Source organism: Bufo bufo, chromosome 3, assembly GCF_905171765.1.
Source record: "Bufo bufo chromosome 3, aBufBuf1.1, whole genome shotgun sequence".
Lineage (NCBI taxonomy): Eukaryota > Metazoa > Chordata > Amphibia > Anura > Bufonidae > Bufo > Bufo bufo.
In genome coordinates this window covers 998,963-1,014,603 of record NC_053391.1, presented here as the reverse complement: position 1 = coordinate 1,014,603, position 15,641 = coordinate 998,963, and positions in this window count along the sequence as shown.

Below are 15,641 nucleotides of genomic sequence, written 5' to 3'. Positions count from 1 at the left end.
GCCTTCTCTGCATCCAGTGATAGAAGCAGAGAAGGCATCCGACCAGCCCTGGCCACAGGTAGAGAGTAGCTCAAACATATACCCCCCAATGTACCTGGTAGAATGCCTTCTTCGCATCCAGTGATAGAAGCAGAGAAGGCATCCGACCAGTCCCGGCCACAGGTAGAGAGCATCTCAAACATATACCCCCTATGTACCTGGTCAAACGCCTTCTCTGCGTCCAGTGATAGAAGTAGAGAAGGCATCCGACCAGCCCTGGCCTCATGTAGACAGCATCTCAAACATATACCCCCCAATGTACCTGGTCAAACGCCTTCTCTGCATCCAGTGATAGAAGCAGAGAAGGCATCTGACCAGCCCCGGCCACAGGTAGAGAGCATCTCAAACATATACCCCCAATGTACCTGGTCAAACGCCTTCTCTGCATCCAGTGATAGAAGCAGAGAAGGCATCCGACCAGCCCTGGCCACAGGTAGAGAGTAGCTCAAACATATACCCCCCAATGTACCTGGTAGAATGCCTTCTTCGCATCCAGTGATAGAAGCAGAGAAGGCATCCGACCAGCCCTGGCCACAGGTAGAGAGTAGCTCAAACATATACCCCCCAATGTACCTGGTCAAACGCCTTCTCCGCATCCAGTGATAGAAGCAGAGAAGGCATCCGACCAGCCCCGGCCACAGGTAGAGAGCATCTCAAACATATACCCCCAATGTACCTGGTAGAATGCCTTCTCCGCATCCAGTGATAGAAGCAGAGAAGGCATCCGACCAGCCCCGGCCACAGGTAGAGAGCAGCTCAAACATATACCCCCTATGTACCTGGTCAAACGCCTTCTCAGCATCCAGTGATAGAAGCAGAGAAGGCATCCGACCAGCCCCGGCCACAGGTAGAGAGCATCTCAAACATATACCCCCAATGTATCTGGTCAAACGCCTTCTCTGCATCCAGTGATAGAAGCAGAGAAGGCATCCGACCAGCCCCGGCCACAGGTAGAGAGCATCTCAAACATATACCCCCCAATGTACCTGGTCAAACGCCTTCTCCGCATCCAGTGATAGAAGCAGAGAAGGCATCCGACAAGCCCCGGCCACAGGTAGAGAGCATCTCAAACAAATACCCCCAATGTACCTGGTCAAACGCCTTCTCTGCATCCAGTGATAGAAGCAGAGAAGGCATCCGACCAGTCCCGGCCTCATGTAGAGAGCATCTCAAACAAATACCCCCAATGTACCTGGTCAAACACCTTCTTCGCATCCAGTGATAGAAGCAGAGAAGGCATCCGACCAGCCCCGGCCACAGGTAGAGAGTAGCTCAAACATATACCCCCTATGTACCTGGTCAAACGCCTTCTCTGCATCCAGTGATAGAAGCAGAGAAGGCATCCGACCAGCCCCGGCCACAGGTAGAGAGCATCTCAAACATATACCCCCAATGTACCTGGTCAAACGCCTTCTCAGCATCCAGTGATAGAAGCAGAGAAGGCATCCGACCAGCCCCGGCCACAGGTAGAGAGCATCTCAAACATATACCCCCAATGTATCTGGTCAAACGCCTTCTCTGCATCCAGTGATAGAAGCAGAGAAGGCATCCGACCAGCCCCGGCCACAGGTAGAGAGCATCTCAAACATATACCCCCCAATGTACCTGGTCAAACGCCTTCTCCGCATCCAGTGATAGAAGCAGAGAAGGCATCCGACAAGCCCCGGCCACAGGTAGAGAGCATCTCAAACAAATACCCCCAATGTACCTGGTCAAACGCCTTCTCTGCATCCAGTGATAGAAGCAGAGAAGGCATCCGACCAGTCCCGGCCTCATGTAGAGAGCATCTCAAACAAATACCCCCAATGTACCTGGTCAAACACCTTCTTCGCATCCAGTGATAGAAGCAGAGAAGGCATCCGACCAGCCCCGGCCACAGGTAGAGAGTAGCTCAAACATATACCCCCTATGTACCTGGTCAAACGCCTTCTCTGCATCCAGTGATAGAAGCAGAGAAGGCATCCGACCAGCCCCGGCCACAGGTAGAGAGCATCTCAAACATATACCCCCTATGTACCTGGTCAAACGCCTTCTCCGCATCCAGTGATAGAAGCAGAGAAGGCATCCGACCAGCCACGGCCACAGGTAGACAGCATCTCAAACATATACCTGGTTACAATATAAAATAAGTAGCAATAAGGCACTAAATGACTTGGAGTGGTACGGACAAACCAAACCAGCAAATATATATTGTTTATTCGATAACACAAAAACATGATTGCAAAAAAATATGATTATAAAAACATGATTATTAAACATTCCTATTGTACCATAAAGGATAGTCAATAACATATAACAGAAAATAATAATAAAATAAAAAACGTAATCAAGTAGATTCACTTCTGGTATACTGTTCGTATCATATGGTGAGAGGTAGAGATTTTCTCTCCATGTAGAGCCATAAATAATGGACAGTATATCCAATACATAAGAAAAAATATAAGAAAATATGTAGCAATTAATTCATGCAACAATAATAAAAAGGTAATTCATGTATAAAAACCCATAGGTACAAAAAATCATAAGTATTTAATTATTGGAGTACTCCTATACTGTATAAGGCTACTTTCACACTTGCGGCAGAGGATTCCGGCAAGCAGTTCTGTCGCCGTCAAAACATATGCCAACTGATGGATCCTGATCCGTCTGACAAACGCATTGAAATGCTGGATCCGTCTCTCCTGTGTCATCTGGAAAAACAGATCAGGCATATTATTTTTTTTTAAACATTTTTTGCGGTCTGAGCATGCGCAGACCGCAAAACCGGATCCGTTTTGCCGGAACACTTGGGGCTGGATCCGGCATTAATGCATGTCAATGGGAAAAAATGCCAGATCCGGCATTTCAGCAACTGTTCTGGAATTTTGGCCGGAGATAAAACCGTAGCATGCTGCAGTATCATCTCCGTCCTGAAAAGTCAAAAAGACTGAACTGAAGACGTCCTGATGCATCCTGAACAGATCGCTCTCCATTCAGAACGCATGGGGATAAAACTGATCAGTTCTTTCCCGGTATTGGGCCCCTGGGACGGAATTTCATGCCGGAAAATAAAAACGCTAGTTTTAAATTTAGGAAAGCGCAAAACTTCGGAAATTTAATAGCCTCCTCTGTTAAAACCAAAATTAAAGAACCAAAATCTCAAACAGCTAGGAATACTAAGCCTGGCTTTTTTCCTTGCAAGGTATGCAAAGCATGTCACCTTGCAAAATGCATTATACCATTAAAAACAATAGAAACTGCACATAATATCTATAAAACAGAGCAGCTTACATGTCATACCAAGGGCGTTATTTATTTTATAAAATGCCCATGTACAAAACTATATGGTTGCAGAACTAAAAGAACACTACTAACTAGAATGGGGGAGCATATTAGAAACATAACTAAAAAGTTTGAAGACCATCCGCTTTCGCGCCACTATAAAGAGAAACACAATGGGAAATTTGCAGGATCAAAGTTCGGAGCATTAGAACAAATCAAACCTGACCCTAGAGGAGGGGACTTCATTAAATTAATGTCAAGAAATGAGACAAAATGGATCTACAATCTGAATACCCTTGCACCAGGAGGACTCAACCGAGAGATGAATTATTTGCATTTCCATGAAGAGTACTTTGACAATCCCACACTTGTATTAAACATGGGCATATCGAATCAAGTAACTTCTACATAAATGCATGTGTGATCACCCGATTTCACACTAATAAACTGTACCTATATAGTATAACTATAGGGGTCGATATGGGGACGCCGAGAATGGTGAGGGAACTAGGACTAGCATACAAGCGGACTCCAAGAAGGTTAGTCCGGCCCCTTGGGCTCCTTTATATATCTATAAAATCATTTTTTAAACACAATAAAAGCAGACAGCCCTAAGGGACAGGTATATTACGGACATGTCCGCAGCTCTATAGGCTAAAACGAGGTGACAGAATCCCTTTAAGCATTCTTCTATCAAGTATGGAACTCTAAAAAGACGCAGGTACTTTCTAGATCACACTACTTTTTCCAGTTATTCCCCCAGGTAACGTGAAGAAGAAATGATTAGATTGCTTCTGGCCTAGACTCCAACTCATTATCATTGGAGTCTATCAGAGGTTCAGGCAGAGAACATAGCTGCTGCATCCTTGGATCATTCAGGAGGACCGAGTACCATCGAGGGACCCCGATCCCCACTAGGTTTTTGAGCTCCTAGATGTTGTAGTCACATTTGACCATGGCATCTGAGGACTTAAAAGTGTGTGACTGACGTTATTGTCAATTGCATACATTAGCCCTCGGTGTCTGCTGTTTAAAACAGCAAGCACTTAGCGGCTATAGCACCTGCTGCGCTTGCGAGTGGGCACCATCTTTAAATATCCAACTCACAATGAATATTTAAAGGGTTTTTCTGAGATGTTATAATCTGATGACATATCCTGTGGATAGGTCATCAGTATGTGATCGGTGGGGGTCTGACACCTGGGACCTCTGCCGATCAGCTGTTAGAGAAGGCACTGGTGCTCCTGTGAGCGCTGTGCCCTTCTCTGTGCTTTTCCTAGGCCATGTGATGTCTCCTTCATTGATCAAGTGGCTTAGGCGCAGCTCAGCCTCACAGAAGTGAATGGGGCTGAGCATGATACCAAGCACAGCCTCTAAGTACCCGGAGACCCCTAAATCGGTCTCAAAGAGGAAGCATCTAGCCTGCTTTGACTGCAGTACGCTGCTAGATGACAATTGTCCCTTTTCGAGGTGCGAGGCTTGCCGTAGATCCCAGTCGGCCACGGAACCCACCATGCAAGAAAAGTACCAGTGGGTCAAGGGATATTTGGATGAATCCATCAAAGGCGTGGTTAACCTGCTGGACGAGAGGCTTCCTGACGCTATTTAAGCTCCCATGGATACCTCCGCGCCTGTGGAGAGACCCGCCACAATTTCTTTGGTCTCCTCCTCTTCGGATGAAGAGGTCCTCCTCTTCGGATGGAGAGGAGTTAACATCATGCTTTTTCCCACCAGAGGAAACTCAGAAATTGCTAAAGTCCATCAGGTCGGCGGACCATGATGTTGACAGCGGGGAGTTCTCCGATCCCGCCGGTCGGGCACAGCGTGTCTTCAAGGCGGATGAGACCCTTCTTTCAGTTATGCGAATGGAATGGAAAAAACCTGAGAAAGGTCCAGTCCTGACTAAGAAATTCAGGACCATGTTTCCAATGGCAAACTCCTTGGTGGAATCGTGGGGTTCCATTCCCAAGGTGGACATGGCTATCGCCAAACTGTCCATAGGTCTAGTCTGCAAGACCCCCTTGATAGGAGGGCAGAGTGCACGTTAAGAAGAGGCTACTCTTCGCGGCTACGGAAGTTTCATCCTTCCTCCGTTCCCGCCTAAATCAAATCCAGACGGATGTGGACCAGAGTGTGTCCCGGGACGACATCCTGGCCGCATTTAAGGCCATCAATCTGGCGACGGACTTTCTGTGCGACACGGCACAGTTACAGCTAAAATTGGCAGCTAAGTCCATGGCTCTGGTCTCTGCAGCCCGCAGGCCCTTATGGCTCAAACCATGGGTCGCGGATAACACATCAAAAGATAATCTGTGCGGTCTCCCCTTTGAGCCTGACCGCTTGTTCGGATCACAATTGGACAAGATCATAGAGGATCTCTCCGATAAGGGGAAAATTCTTCCCCAGCAGTCCTTTCGGGGACGGGGCAGACAAGAGCGCGGTGGTAGATCCGGCCAACAAGCGCAAAATAGATCGCGTAGAGACTGGGGGGCGCAGCGAAAATATCTTCATCCTATTTGCCGGTAAGTCTAAAGGCCGCAAGGCCTTTAGGAGGCCATTAGAGAATCTTTTGTTTCTCAGGCTTTGGATCCTCCAGAGTTTGTGAAGGCCCATTCCACAAGGGCCATCTCTACTTCCTTTGCTGAAAGAAGTCTCCTTCCTCTGGAGATGATTTGTAAAGCTGCCTCCTGGAGCTCTGAATCCACTTTCATCTCCCACTACAGACTAGACGCCAGGGTAGCTGAGTTTTCGGCCTTTGGGCAGGCTATCCTTAGCTCTGCCAGGCATGAGGGCCCTCCCTAGGGGTTCTTCTTGCTATTTCCCCATCTTTGTTGCTGGTAGGACGTAAGGGAATCGTTAATTTCTAACGATAATTTGTTTTCCCTTAGTCCTAACAGCAGCACACAAATTTCCCACCCTAGTAAGTTATTCTTGCTATAGACACAGTGGGCTGGGGGGTGTTCCCTCCTTTTGTACGGGTGTAAAGCTTTGTTATTGGTTCTTAGGCTCATTAAAATTCCGCCGGTCCTACCAGTCCACGGGGGGTAGTTAACCCCCATCTGTGCTGCTGTTAGGACTAATGTTGGGCCTTTTCATAGGTAAATGCATTGATATCCAATTCATTATTGTCAAAATGGATGTTCATTGCCTTTAAGAGCCATGCTCGACTATAGTTGCAATTTTGTATGTCTTGAGTAGGCCAAATTAAGGTCACACAAAGGTTTATACTCTTCAGTGTTATCCTTCTCATGAATGTACCAGTCTGAGAAGAATCCGCCTTGTTTACTTACTTAAATTTATGACGGGAGGTAAAGATAAGCTCTGTGCAGCTGGTGATAATTACCTATACAATTAGGCATTTATTAATGAAGCAAAATATATAATATGTATGTATTCATTTAATGAGCCTTAGTTAGTCCTTAGCATAAGACAATCAGTAGGACATATATATATTTGTTTATATTATATTGTTATATGTTACGAAGACAACATGTATCCAGTATATTTCTATATATTTCTCATTAGAAGAGTGTCTGTGAAGATGTGTGTTTTGTAACAATTAATCACATCTTTGGTATGACAGAGGAGGTACTGATATCTCTGTGAGAAAACAAGGGAATTTACGATCCACAAATAAACAGTGTGAGAAACACTAAGTGAGACGCCTAGAGGTCTGTCTCTAATTGCTACAAGTGTCAGAATTAATCCCTATAGCTTTGAATTAAAGCTTCTAAGGTCAAAATGTATATTCGGACTTATATAAGTTAACCCTTTATACTATGATGCAAATAGCTTATACAGCAGTGCCACCTATGTGTCAGTAGGTGACATTACAACTGTAGCAAAAATGCATTCTGGGTAGGGTTATGATGTCACATTTTATCAATGGTCACGCCCATCCGACAATGATTGGAAAGTTCCCAAACTAGGAAGGTGTGTCTAACTGATAAGTTTGGGATCATAAGCCATAGAGAGAAGGCAAGAGAAGAAAAAAGAAAGAGAGAGAGGAAAAGAGAGAAGTTGAGTCTCTAGAGGGGTCTATCAAGATGAAAGCCATGGTGAGATGTGCTATGATGGACCACCCAGCTTTCCTAGGAGCAGAAGTGAGATTCCTACTAGGACTTGGTAAGAGACACAGAAAATGATATTTCATTTTATTAAGACTAATTTGATAGTGTGGGTGAAATTATACCATCTAGATTGGCGAATAAGTAAATCATTAAATTAATTGATCATCTCCATATTGAGATGTAGTCTTAGGATATTGTGAGACTTCATTCTACCTGCAGAAGAATCTAGACTCATAATCTAGCAAAGCATTAAATGATTGCTTATATATATATATATATATATATATATATATATATATATATATATATATATTATATTGATAGAACATTCTTCGCCAAGCTAAGTGATGGATTCCCACAGGAAAGACATGTTTCAAGTCCTTCCCATTTAAGATCCTAGATCCCTGTTATTTGTCTTAATAGTCTTACCAAAGTTACGTATGTGAAAATAGTCCAGGATGGGGCGGAAGGATAAAGTTATCTCTTCTAAGTTATATCCTTGGATGGATTTGCCCATCTTGAAGCCATGTGATGTGTAGTTGGTTAGGGGGGGTAGAATGTATTTAGCATTCTATATTGATGTCTAGGATTAGACATTCCCATCCTGATATCATGAGGTTTTCTCTGAACAGAAGTAATGTATATAACTTATGTTCCTGCTTTGATATCCTAACCTTATAATAGCTTTGTTATAATGTGACAAGTTATTTCAACTCACATGTATTGTTAAGCTTGTAATGCTTTATATTAACGCTATATATATTCATTTGCATGTATCTTTGTGTTTACTTATATATGTATAACCTTGTAACCAATAAATCTGCATATTTTTATAATACCTGTGTATCATTGTATAATGTAGAACTACATTTTATCATTAACGTCATCTCACGTCAAAAAGAGCTTATTTATCTGAGGAAATAGTCGGACTCAGATGTGAATTGTATCAATTAGGTTGTCTACAATTCACCAGGTCATGATTTTAAGAATTTATGACAAATTTTATAATTTTTTTTTTTTTATGGTTAATAATTTTTATGACCATAATTAATAATTCTTAATTGAATTATTACCCACCGACACTAAGGGAAATTATCGTTAGAAATTAACGATTGGAAACCACCCATAAATCACCCCATTTTACTAACGACACCCCTCAAACTATTCAAAACTGATTTTACAAATGTTGTTAACCCTTTAGGTGCCCAACGAGGATGAAAGTAAAATGGGAATGAAATTTCACTTTTATCTTTAGCAGATTTTAAATATTAATCACTTTTTTCTGCAACACATCACGGGTTAACAGCCAAACAAAACTCAAAATCTATTACCCTGAATCTGGAGTTTACAGAAACACCCCATGTGTGCTCAAAAACTGATGTATGGGCGCACAGCAGGCTTCAGAGTGGAAGGAGCGCCATATGGTTTTTGCAGAGCGAATTTAGCTGGAATGGTAATTGGGAGCTATGTCGCATATGAAGACACCCTGAGGTGGCCCTACAGTGGAAACCCCAAAAAAGTGACCCCATTCTGGAAACTACACCCCTCAAGGAATATTTTAAGGTGTGTAGTGAGCACTTTTACCCATCAGGCGTTTCACAGAATTAGGAAACACTTGGCAGTCAAAATAAAAAATTACTTTTTTTCACAAAAAAGTTGCTTTACACCCACATTTTTCACTTTCCCAAAGAGTAACAGGACAAAATTCATCCCACATTTTGTTCCCCATTTCCAACCGAATATGGCAACACCCCATATGTGCTCAAAAAATGATGTATGGGTGCACAGCAGGGCTCTAGACTCCAACAGAAAAATATGGATTTTGCTGACCTGAATCGGCAGACATGGATTTTAGGTGCCATGTTGCATTTAAAAGATACCTGAGGTCCCCAGAAAATAAAACCCCCAAGAAGTGACCCCATTTTGGAAAGAGCACCCCCGTACAAACATTTTAAGTGGTAGAAAGGGTACTTTTCAGCAAACATGTGTCTCACAGAAGGCTGAAACACTTGTTAAAGCATTTCAAAGCACACATTTGTAAAAATGAAAAATTACTAGCAGACCCCAATTGCTCACTTTCACAAGGGGTTAAGGGAGAAAATGCACCCCAGTATGTGTTCCCCATTTAGGAACACCCCATATGTGCTTGTAGCCTGCTGTATGGGCGCACAGCAGGCAAACAGCAAAATATGGATTTTGCAGGCAGGCCTGAATTGGCAAACATGGATTTTAGGTGTCACGTCACATTTAAAAATTTCCTGAGGTCCCCAGAAATTAAAAACACCAAGAAGTGACCCCCATTTTCAAAAGAGCACCCCCGTACAAACCTTTTTATGGGGTGGAAAGGGCACTTTTGACCTAAAAGTTGTCTCACAGAAAAGAATATGTAGTGGTTGTTGGATAGTGGATATGCAAGTGAAGTGGACTAAGGCCCCCTGCACACGAACGTGTGCACCCCGTGGTCGTGCTGCGGGCCGCAATGCACGAACAGTCTGTGGGGCAGCCGCAGCGGATCGCAGACCCATTCACTTTAATGGGTCCGCGATCCGGCCTTTCCGCAAAAAAATTGGACATGTTCTATCTTTTAACGGGACGAAACCCCACAGAAGCACTCCGTAGTGCTTCTGTTCCGCATCTCCAGATTTGCGGACCCATTCAAGTAAATGGGTCCGCATCCGTCATGCGGAATGCCCACGGAACGGCACCCGTGTATTGCGGATCTGCAAATGCTGTTCGCAATACGGCAACGGGAAGCACACGTTTGTGTGCACGGGGCCTAAATCAGAGCTATAAAGGTGGAAATACAGTCCTGATCAAAAGTTTAAGACCACTTGAAAAATGGGAAAAAATCATATTTTACATTGTTGGATCTTAACAAGATTCCAAGTGGAGCTTCAACGTGCAACAAGAAATGGGAGGGAGACAAAAAAATTTTTTGAGCATTCAATTAATTGAAAATAACGAATAAACTGAAACAGGCTGTTTTTTAGCTGATCCAAAGTTTAGGACCACACCTCCAAAAAAAAACTAAAACCCCACCCAAAACAGAAATCCAACTTCCAAACATGAACTCAGTAATGAGTAGCTCCGCCGTTATTGTTGATCATGTAATAAAGTTATACAAACTTTGTGATAGTAGCTCCGGGTACACCCACAAGTTTCGCATTTACGAAGGGAAAGATTTCCATATAGAACCCCCAGAAAGCCCCCCCCCCCATCCTGGGTTTGAAAAATTCGGGCCTTTATAACCACCTCTTGGAACTGGAGGAAAGTTCATGTGTTGCCTGCAGATTGAAATAGCACAGACACATAGCCATCGGTACAATGTGTACGGCCAGCTTTTTGTACCACACTTTTGTTTTCCGTGTGGCACTGTAGGGCTTCAGAAGTTGATCTGAAAGATCCACCCCTCCCATGTGCCTGTTGTAGTCCAGGATACAAACTGGTTTGGAGGTAGTGGTACCTCGTACAGGAGCAGGGGAGCTGGTGTTAGTGTGAATGGTGGCCAGTATATGGACGTACCACCAGCATGTTCTCATGGAGGAGAGCCCTACTTTCACCCTTACTCAGTGTTAGGGACATGAATAGGGGTAAGCTGGGATTATAGTTATCCACAGGTGGTAACCCTTATCCAGCAGTGGGTGCAGTAAGTCCCACATGATCTTCCCACTAACTCCTAGGATGGGGGGGGGGGGGCATTCTGGGGGTTCTATACGGAAATCTTTCCCTTCATAAATGCGGAACTTGTGGGTGTACCCGGAGCTACTATCACAAAGTTTGTATAACTTTATTACATACCTTGCCCGTTTGCTAGGCAGGTACTGGCAGAATCTAATCCCCCCTTTGAACAGTAATAGGGACTCATCTACACAGACGTTTTTCTCTGGGTTGTACACCTGAGCAAACCTGGTGTTAAAGTGGTCGAGAACAGGCCTAACTTTGAATAGACGGTCAAATGTTGGGTCATTTTGGGGTGGGCACTGTGCATTGTCGTTGTAGTATGGGAATTTTCTAATGGACTCAAATCGCTTCCGGGTCATGGTAGAAAATGTCCGAACTCCAATATTGTCGAACGTTTGGCTTCTTTACAACGCCCATATGCAGCACGAGTCCCCAAAACTTCATCATCTCTGCTGCACTTACTGGGGTCCAACCTAGGGGTCTAGCGTATGGCGAGGTGGGGTTCTGAGCAATGAATTGTTGGGCGTATAACTTGGTTTGGGCCACCATTACATTTACAAAATCTAAAGAGAAGATTTAAAAAAAAATTGGTTTCTGTGAAGCCCGAACAGTCTATCTGTATTCCTGAGTTGCCCATAAACTCAGGAATTTGAGGCTGATAATCGTCAGGGGTGGGGTCCACAGGGGCTCACTCTGGGGGTCTGCCTCCGCTGCTACCCTGGGGCACCTTCTAGAGGGTCCCTCATCACCAGATGATGATTAGGGGGTAGAGGAAAGTGGCATACTCTTCTTCCTCACTGGCAGACTCAGTATCGGAGGCAAGGATGGCATATGCCTCTTCAGCTGAATTTACTCGTCAGGACAGACCGGCCATTTTTATTTTATTGGGGTGTGAAATGTGTAAACTTTATTTAGTGTGAGAGGTGTGTATGTAGTGTTTTCACACGTGAAGGGGCTTGTAATACATTTGAAATTTAGAAGAATTTTTTTTAAAAAATATGCTGCACAAAAAAAAGGCAGCAAAAAACAAAGAAACATTTTTTGCACAAAAAAAAAATACTTGAAGTGCAAACTGAGCAGACGCAATCAGTAATGGACACTACTGATCGGTGCTTGCAAAATGCACGTACGGAGATGGGCGTTCGTGCAAAAATCTAAATTGACACTAACTGAAATGTGTAATTATATGTACACTCACCTAAAGAATTATTAGGAACACCTGTTCTATTTCTCATTGATGCAATTATCTAGTCAACCAATCACATGGCAGTTCCTTCGATGCATTTAGGGGGGGCTCCTGGTCAAGACAATCTCCTGAACTCCAAACTGAATGTCAGAATGGGAAATAAAGGTGATTGAAGCCGTTTTGAGCGTGGCGTGGTTGTTGGTGCCAGACGGGCCGGTCTGAGTATTTCACAATCTGCTCAGTTACTGGGATTTTCATGCACAACCATTTCTAGGGTTTACAAAGAATGGTGCAAAAAGGGAAAAACATCCAGTATGCGGCCGTCCTGTGGGCGAAAATGCCTTGTGGATGCTAGAGGTCAGAGGAGAATGGGCCGACTGATTCAAGCTGATAGAAGAGCAACGTTGGCTGAAATAACCACTCGTTACACCCGAGGTCTGCAGCAAAGCATTTGTGAAGCCACAACACGCACAACCGTGAGGCGGATGGGCTACAACAGCAGAAGACCCCACCGGGGACCACTCATCTCCACTACAAATAGGAAAAAGAGGCTACAATTTGCACGAGCTCACCAAAACTGGACTGTTGGAGACTGGAAAAATGTTGCCTGGTCTGATGAGTCTCGATTTCTGTTGAGACATTCAAATGGTAGAGTCCGAATTTGGTGTAAACAGAATGAGAACATGTCTCCATCCTCTGATGGCTACTTCCAGCAGGATAATGCACCATGTCACAAAGCTCCAATCATCTCACATTGTCATGTTCAAGAAACCAATGAGTTCACTGTACTAAAATGGCCCCACAGTCACCAGATCTCAACCCAATAGAGCATCTTTGGGATGTGGTGGAACGGGAGCTTCGTGCCCTGGATGTGCATCCCTCAAATCTCCATCAACTGCAAGATGCTATCCTATCAATATGGGCCAACATTTCTAAAGAATGCCATCAGCACCTTGTGGAATCAATGCCACCTAGAATTAGGGCAGTTCTGAAGGCAAAAGGGGGTCCAACACCGTATTAGTATGGGGGCACTAATAATTCTTTAGGTGAGTGTATATATACTACAGAGGATATAGGGTTATATGTAGATATATACACAGACATTACACAGATGATATAGGGTTATATGTAGATATATATACAGACATTACACAGAGGATATAGGGTTATATGTAGATATATATACAGACATTACACAGAGGATATAGGGTTATATGTAGATATATACAGACATTACACAGAGGATATAGGGTTATATGTAGATATATACAGACATTACACAGAGGATATAGGGTTATATGTAGATATATATACAGACATTACACAGACGATATAGGGTTATATGTAGATATATATACAGACATTACACAGAGGATATAGGGTTATATGTAGATATATATATACAGACATTACACAGAGGATATAGGGTTATATGTAGATATATATATACAGACATTACACAGACGATATAGGGTTATATGTAGATATATACAGACATTACACAGAGGATATAGGGTTATATGTAGATATATACAGACATTACACAGATGATATAGGGTTATATGTAGATATATACAGACATTACACAGAGGATATAGGGTTATATGTAGATATATACAGACATTACACAGATGATATAGGGTTATATGTAGATATATACAGACATTACACAGAGGATATAGGGTTATATGTAGATATATATACAGACATTACACAGATGATATAGGGTTATATGTAGATATATATACAGACATTACACAGAGGATATAGGGTTATATGTAGATATATATACAGACATTACACAGAGGATATAGGGTTATATGTAGATATATATATATATACAGACATTACACAGAGGATATAGGGTTATATGTAGATATATACAGACATTACACAGAGGATATAGGGTTATATGTAGATATATATACAGACATTACACAGACGATATAGGGTTATATGTAGATATATATACAGACATTACACAGAGGATATAGGGTTATATGTAGATATATATATACAGACATTACACAGAGGATATAGGGTTATATGTAGATATATATATACAGACATTACACAGACGATATAGGGTTATATGTAGATATATACAGACATTACACAGAGGATATAGGGTTATATGTAGATATATACAGACATTACACAGATGATATAGGGTTATATGTAGATATATACAGACATTACACAGAGGATATAGGGTTATATGTAGATATATACAGACATTACACAGATGATATAGGGTTATATGTAGATATATACAGACATTACACAGAGGATATAGGGTTATATGTAGATATATATACAGACATTACACAGATGATATAGGGTTATATGTAGATATATACAGACATTACACAGAGGATATAGGGTTATATGTAGATATATATACAGACATTACACAGAGGATATAGGGTTATATGTAGATATATACAGACATTACACAGAGGATATAGGGTTATATGTAGATATATATACAGACATTACACAGAGGATATAGGGTTATATGTAGATATATATACAGACATTACACAGAGGATATAGGGTTATATGTAGATATATACAGACATTACACAGAGGATATAGGGTTATATGTAGATATATATACAGACATTACACAGACGATATAGGGTTATATGTAGATATATATACAGACATTACACAGAGGATATAGGGTTATATGTAGATATATATATATACAGACATTACACAGAGGATATAGGGTTATATGTAGATATATACAGACATTACACAGAGGATATAGGGTTATATGTAGATATATATACAGACATTACACAGACGATATAGGGTTATATGTAGATATATATACAGACATTACACAGAGGATATAGGGTTATATGTAGATATATATACAGACATTACACAGAGGATATAGGGTTATATGTAGATATATACAGACATTACACAGAGGATATAGGGTTATATGTAGATATATACAGACATTACACAGATGATATAGGGTTATATGTAGATATATATACAGACATTACACAGATGATATAGGGTTATATGTAGATATATACAGACATTACACAGAGGATATAGGGTTATATGTAGATCTATATACAGACATTACACAGATGATATAGGGTTATATGTAGATATATACACAGACATTACACAGAGGATATAGGGTTATATGTAGATATATATACAGACATTACACAGAGGATATAGGGTTATATGTAGATATATACAGACATTACACAGAGGATATAGGGTTATATGTAGATATATACAGACATTACACAGATGATATAGGGTTATATGTAGATATATATACAGACATTACACAGAGGATATAGGGTTATATGTAGATATATACAGACATTACACAGAGGATATAGGGTTATATGTAGATATATACAGAC